The sequence below is a fragment of the Trachemys scripta genome, chromosome 3, assembly GCF_013100865.1.
Source record: "Trachemys scripta elegans isolate TJP31775 chromosome 3, CAS_Tse_1.0, whole genome shotgun sequence".
NCBI classification, from domain to species: Eukaryota; Metazoa; Chordata; order Testudines; family Emydidae; genus Trachemys; species Trachemys scripta.
Genome location: NC_048300.1, coordinates 42958788 through 42966356, shown reverse-complemented (window position 1 = coordinate 42966356; position 7569 = coordinate 42958788). Strand labels below are relative to the sequence as shown.

General features: G+C 45.7%; 1 protein-coding gene across 2 annotated transcripts in view; it reads left to right on the top strand.

The window, feature by feature from the left end:
* The first annotated feature begins 683 nt into the window (after positions 1-683).
* RD3 (retinal degeneration 3, GUCY2D regulator) overlaps positions 684-7569 on the top strand; it is a 31414-nt gene continuing 24528 nt past the window's right edge. Inside the window, exon 1 of one of the 2 annotated variants that reach the window (XM_034764556.1) lies at positions 684-798. The gene's annotated coding sequence lies outside the window, so the exon portion shown is untranslated. Of the gene's footprint in view, positions 799-1112; positions 1279-7569 lie in introns of those variants that run through there. The other variant, XM_034764555.1, reaches the window with a different exon arrangement.

The window sequence follows — 7569 nt, the reverse complement described above, 5'->3', positions numbered from 1 at the left end:
CTTATTAAGACTTACACTGGCGATGCAGACTTCATGCCAAGGTAACTGGTGCCTTAGAAATTTGGCTACACAGATGGTAACATTAAATTAGCGTCTCTCCCTCCTAGACTGCAGAGGAATTTAGAGATGGTCTCAAAGCAAACCCCTGGCTCTGAGCATTTCCAAACTTTCGGGAGTGTTTGGATGCTGACTCCGGATCCAGACACGAACTTTACACATGGTCCCATGGACTGAACCGAGCCCCTGGAGGGACCCGCACTCCTGAACTTCGCATCTAGCCCTGGGAGGGCGCTGCGCTATGAGGACGAGAACACAGAGGAGTCTTGCGAGGCCAGTGGTCGCAGAGCGATTACCGCCGAGCCGGAACGGCGATTGCCGCGGGCCCCGCTCTCGGGCCCATGTGGCACGTAGCTGGGCTTTCAGATCAGAAGCTGGCGGGACCCACGTGGGGCAGGACTGGGGCCCGGGCGGGGCAGCGCAGCCACCGCCCTGACAGCCAATGGAGCAGGTGGCCCCGCGCTCCCGCGAGCTCGGCCGCCCCGCCCCGCGGCTCCTCCCGGCCCAGCCCAGCTCTCAGCCCACCTAGGCTTAGCTCGGTCTCTATGGCAACCGCAGCTGGGGGGCCGCGCGCTCAGCGGAGGCTGATCCCGCCCGCCGCGGCGACCCGGCAGCGCCTCCCGCCTGTCCCTTCGGAGTGTGCAGCCGGGCGCCGCGCACCGCCCGTGGCCACCGGGCTTCCCGCCGAGCGGCTCCGGGCGCCCCCGCTCCTCGCCCGAGTCCCGCCGCGGCCCGGCCCGGGTAAGGAGACAGGAGAGCCGCGGGGCGGGTTCCGCCGGCCGGGCAGAGTCCCGGGACCGGGACTGCGTGTCCAGCCTGCAGACACGTGGGGCGGGCGCGCCGGCTGGGGTGCCTGGAACTGGCCCGCATTGCCAGGGGGCAGCCAGGGCACTGCCCCGGCCGTGTCCTCGGGGGAGCGGCCCAGCCTGGCTCCCGGGCCGACCATCGCTCCCCAACTTCTCGGCGGGTGCCAGCCCGGGCACGTGCCTCTGGGGGGCGGGGCTGGAGCTCCTCTAAAGGGCGGCCCGTCCCCTGCAGGCAGCCCAGCCCAGCCCAGCGGAGCGGTGGGAGCTGGTCCGGGGGCGAGGCCGGGCTGGGCGCTGCGGCGTGGTCCGCGCACTGGAGCTCGGGTCGGGCGCTGAACCGAGCCTGCGAAATAGCAGCGGCCGCGGGGCTTTTCCTTCGCCCGGAGCGCGGGGACGCGGTCTGCTCTGGCTGGAGGTAAGTTCCTCTCTTGCTCTGTCCGGCTCCACGACAACCCACTCAGCCTCCTGTAGGAGTTTCGACATTGGCTGTCAGTATTTACAACTGACTTGGCATAGAAAGTGCCCGGAGTAGGTTCATTTTTGACTTCCCACCTTCCAGGGGAATAAACAAACACACAAAAAAGTGAATCGAGACTACTGCGGTCTTGAAATCCAGCAAAGTTACATTTAACTGAGGCAATTCTACCAGGAAAATAGGTTAGAATTCACTGGGCAGCCTCTGTCACAGACCATTCATTGAATGTTGTGACAAGTCATTACAAGGGGTCATGCATCCACTTTAAATGAGATCTTGGCATACCACTGTGCTTGTTTTGATCTTTCCCCTGGATGCTGTCCTTATTTAAAACACAATTTAAAAACTAGGGGGCTGATTCCCTTCCCAGTTACTCCAGTTTTACACAGGCATAACTCCACCAGAGTCAATGGCAATGACTACACCTGTAAAACTGGAGTGACGTGAAGAATTAGGTCCTAAAATATTTGTTGTGCTGTCACTGAGTTAGTTGACAGTAATAAAATATCATATGCTTTTATGCTTTTTTTAAACTAACCCTCAGCTGTTTTTAAAATGAAAATATATGTCTGTCTATCTATCTAGGACTTATATGCGCTTCATCATCATAGTATTTTATATCACCCTCCAATTTAAAATTAAAAAACAGAGTTCTCAGTCCATAAAAACTGTAGGTCTGATCCAAAGCCCTTGAAAGTAATGGGAGTCACTCCACTGATTTTTAATTAGCATTGGATCAGGCCCTGTGATCTTCTGGTATTTTCTGAAGAAAATCAGTTACCAGCTCAGATGTTATAATTGATCTTAATTTAAATAGTGGTCACTAAGATGATGGTTTAAGCATGGGGTAACAGGGTACATATAAAGAAAAGGAACACAAGAGAAAAGCAATGTTAGTTACTAAGTATTGTTCAGATCAAGATGTGTGCGCTCCAGAACAAATGCTGCTCTCAATTACATCTGGGTAAATCCAGAATAATTCCACTGAAATCAGTTGTGTTATTCTGTATTTATTCCAGTGTCATGGAGGCACACATTCTGCTCTCAGTGCTAAATACCTCAATTCAGTTACCTCCTGGAAGGCTGTTTGGAGTCTCAGTGGACAGACAGGTACTGCTGTCGTAATGGGCATCATTGATAGCCTGTTCTGCAGAGAAGCCCAGGACTAAATGGGTTTCACAGAGTAAGGGAAGCTTGCCAGCTCTTGTCTTTTCTGTACTGTTCTATGGAGAGAGGAGTCAAGTTTTCAGTGCTGGAAAACTGGCATTGTTGTCATGAGCACTAATTTCATATCAATATGTATTTTAAGCAGCTACTGTGCTACCCCAAACTTTGAGACTGAGCCCAATATCCTGCAATACTTACACAGGCAAAATTCCCATGTAGTAACCTAGGAGTTTTGCCTGCATGGGAATGAATAAGATCTTCAGGATTTAGCCCACAGTAAATCTTTTCAGTCGGAATTTTATTAGTCTCATGATGGTGACTCTGTTATACACAGATACACATGCTCCTGTGAATATACATTCCCACCATATGCCACTATGCTATCTGTTGTGAATAAACTATCCCTCCAAAACTTTCCAGATGATGGATTGGTACTAGAGTTCACACCATCCCATCTGCATATTCATAGCACATAGTCTGGTCTATGCTGGGAATATAGGAATAATATAGGAAGCTCTGTTAACCTTAACAGGTTCATTGATATAAGAATTTGTAATTCTATGCCACAGTGTATGAGCAATAACTCTGTCCATTCAATATGAAGATAAATCAAAGCACAATGTGTTATTTTTAAATAAACCTGTAGTATAAACCACAATGCAAGGAATTTCTGAGCTGAAGTTACATCCTTGACTCGCCCTTTTGTGGCTAAGGAATACTGTTACAATAACTAAGGATTAACAAAGGGTGAGTCAGGGATATATATTTAGTTTTAATTCTAAAATCCTTTTGTATTGTGGATTTACACCAGATCCTTAACATTACTTGAACATACCTTTAAAATTAGATAAGCCACAAAATGAGAGGAAAGAGATGTTGCTCATGGTATGTGTTCTAGCGGGATTCCTTTCTACCACTTATTTATATGGTAGGGAAGAATAATTCCCTCTATTGCAGCAGGCATAACTGAGTGCAATTTGATAGTCTGTATTATGCAGGAAGCCAGACTACATGATCTTTTCTGGACTTAAGATGTATGAACCTCATGATTACCTGCTCCATCCCAGACATGCAGACACTTCTGGGGTAAAATATGGCAGCTCTTAAGCAGCAAACATCAACATTACACAACAGTTGGCCCACAAGACTGAATTAAGGAAAGAGTGTTTGTCTTAATTCTGAACTTCCTGGCTTACTAGGTTTAAGCCATTCCACTGATATCATTTGTATTATTTATTTGTTTGTTTGTTTATTGTGGTCTGCATTAGAAAATGTTTAGTGCTTGAAGTCTGTGTGGGAAATTGGCATGAAAATAGTTCTGGGTTTCAGCAGATGAACCTGATTTGCTCTGATAGGTAGGTAGACTGTGAAATGCTATTATGCATTTGAAGTAAATTGTACAAAACAAAACAAAACCCCTTTTGCTTCTGCAGATAACATAAAGATTAGCTTCTGTGGAGATTCCTAGCCATAGTTAGGGATCTACTCTGTTGGCTTTTTTTATTTGACATATAAAGGTCAGCTGCTGTAAATCAACATAGCTCTTGACTTAAGTGGAGTTATGTGGATTTACACGAGTGTAGTTCCATTAAAGTCAATGGAGCTATGGCTCTTACATCAGCTGTCGATCTGGAGTAGATATATTTTTTTCTGCTTGGTAGCATATGTTCCCAGTTATATTTTCCCATGATCAGCCAAAACACATGCTTTCTCTGTTACTTTGGATCACGACCATTACAGTGTTCATGTCACAGTCCATGTCATAAGCAACAGAGGGTCCTGTGGCACCTTTAAGAAAAACAGAATTATTGGGAGCTTATGCTCCCAATAATTCTGTTAGTCTTAAAGGTGCCACAGGACCCTCTGTTGCTTTTTACAGATTCAGACTAACACGGCTACCCCTCTGATACTTGAGTCCATGTCATGTTCCTTTACTCTATTGTAATTAAAGTGTATGTTGAAAACACATTGAAAAAAGTTTTTCTCCTATAACAACAACATCTCTAGGAATCAAAATATTTCAGAAAATATACAAACATAGGGAAGGTCATGTGCTTTTAATTTTATAAAAAGGTTCCTTACACAATCTTGTGGGTGCCATTAAATGTAGAAAATGCAACACAGTTGCACTATGCATCTTAACTCTTGGAAGAAATATGATGTCTTTATATTTCCTGGTTTGTGGTTAGCCTTTTATCTCACAGCACCTTGTGTAACATTTTCTGTTCTCCCTTAAATTACCCTTTAAGCAGTACAATATACACTGGGCCAGATCCTCTGCTCAATGTACGTACATCTACTCCATATAAAATACAAAAATTATATGCTGTACTTGGAGCTAAAAATGTACTCATCACATGCCTCTGAAAGTTACTGTCAGTCATGTCACATCTCTAGCAAAAGCAACCTGATACAATGACAGGGCCCAATCCTGACATTGACTTGTCCCATTGATGTTACTGACTACTTGAATCAGTAAGCACTACTCATGTAAGAAAGGGATGGGAGGATAGGGCCTTACCTGGAAGTCTACTACTAGCATTCCAAACTGTCACTGTCTAATTAGCTCATCCATAGAAATCATGTCAGACTATTTACAGCCCTGCAAAGCCTATAGCCAGAAAGACTGATAATAAATACGTTTCACTTAGACCTGGTCACCTGGTCTACACTTAAAATTGACTTACCTACATCATATGTGAAAAATCCACACCCTTGAGTGCCATAGTTAACCTGACCTAACCCCCAGTATAGATATGGCTAGGTCAATGGAAGAATTCTTTCATCAACCTAGTTACCGCCACTCTGAGAGATGGATTAACTGCAGTGATGGGAAAAACCCGTTCCACCAATGTAGGAAGCATCACAATACGCACCTACAGCGGCACAGCCGCAGCACTACAACTGTGTGGCTGTAGCGTCCTTAGTGCAGACATGGCCTTACAGTGTTACACTTACAGGCACCTCAGTTATCCAAACCTCCCTGGTATTTGAAACAGGGTCATGTCCTCTGACATCTGTTAATTACAGTGACAATTCCCTTTGCATCCCATATCTTGTGTCCTCCATAGCACTTGGCTAGTCCAGCTTGTAAAGCAAAACAAAGAATATTTTGTCCACTGTGGTACAAAACAGAATAATTGAAATGTGCGCAAGAATTATGTCTTTTAATTCCACTTGTTGGGAACAAGAAAGATGTTGCATAACTTGTTATATTTGTCCTGCTTTGTGTGTGAGAAGGTCAATGTGCTTTACGGCACTAATGAATTAAGCCTCAGAACATCCCGGTGGGATAGATACATTTGATTATGCCCATTTTACCGATTAGGAAACAGAGAGGTTAAGCAACTAGTCCAAAATCACACAGGAAGTCTGTGGCACAACCAGGAATATAATCCAGATTCCCTGACTTCCAAACTTTCCTCTTAAGTACAAGACTTTCCTTCCATTTTTATGGTTTATTACATAGATTGGGTTCTCAAACTAGGGTCATGACCTCCAAGGAAGCTGCAAATAGGTGTCAGGAGGTCACAATCACTCTGTCCATCCCCTATTGCTAAGTATAAAGGTGAGAGGATCATGGCTACTAAATGGGAAGGGGTGGTGGTACTAGGGGCCCTGGTATGGAAAAAGTGGTCCCCATATGGAAAAAGTGGAGAACTGTTGATGTAGGAAGAAAGCAGATATTTTTATTACAGTTGTATGGCATGTTATATAATTACTATTACAGAGGCGTCAGTAGCAACTTCATAATTAGGGCTGTGCTGAGCTTTTCACTTAAAGCAGGATTAAAACTCCCATTTGAGATGTCAGTGATTGAATTTAGTCTCCAGATTTAACACAGTTGCTGTTCAGAGGACGGTTGGATTGATGGTGGGGTTTTGGATAAGGTAATTATTAACTTTCCCTCATCTAGTTTCACTTTTTTGCCTCCCTGTGACCCACAGTCCCTCCAAACTCCCTCCACACATTTGCTCGCAGATTATCATCACATCTCTGATGCTGGGTTTGTCACATTTTTAAAATGTATCCCCACTATTTTTCATAACCTTTTCACAAGCTGTACGGAAAGCTCAAAGGTGTGTCAGTATCTGCCATGCACTGCCACCACTCAGTTGTCTGCTCCCTGACTGCCCAGCTCCATTCCTCAGGCTGGTGAGCTAGACAGGCAAGCTGGGCAGCAGGGAGCATCATGGCTCCCCAGCCCATTAGTGAGCCAGGGGCTGAATTTCTTTGCCTGGCTAACAGGTTGATCATATAGGACCAGATCTATAGCCAAGTGAAGTCAATGAGAGTCTTTCTATTGATTTCAATGGGCTTTGAATTAACTTAATAGACAATCATCCAAGCCCTTCACGGTAGATTTCTTCCTCCTACTCCTACAAGTACCCACAATGCTCTGGCAAACCAATATATTTTGCCAGTGGCATTCCTGTACTGTAAGTTTGACAATGTGCCCCTCCAAGATCCAAGCCCTGCTTTTCAACCCAATTTGACTGCCAGTCTCACCTTCTGTCTCCTCCCTCCGTTTTGTTTGTTGGTGCCTTTTCTTAGTGTATGTGCAATGTGCCTCGGGTGACATGTGATCAGGTTTCATCACCGAATTTGGTTTGCTGGTTGGATGATTAGTTTTCCTGGCCGGGGCCAGGTACTGACGGGGAGTGCGACATGAGCACTGATCCATGCCCTCTTTTGTTGGTGTTGGAGGCAGATACCTGGCATCGGGGAGAAAGGGAGACACTTTGCTTGCTGAACTCTTCTTTCTGCCAGGGAAGCACATTCTCCATCTGATGAACCTCCTGTGATTCACAACAGAGCAGACCTCTTCTAATAAAACTTAGCAAGTCTGTCAGACTGAGACTCCCGGTAGTTGAATGTGGCTGATTTGTAGGAGCCTGAAGGGAATCAAGGTCTGTCTATATGAGCAGCCTGCAGTCAGAATAGCCAGCCAGCAAGTCCAAGAAATGTATACCACAGCACAGTAGTGGGGCTGGGGGAGGGGTAGAGAGCAGACCTAGGAAGCCAGGGAGCCAAAACTAGAGTTGCGAACTTTCTACTTGCACA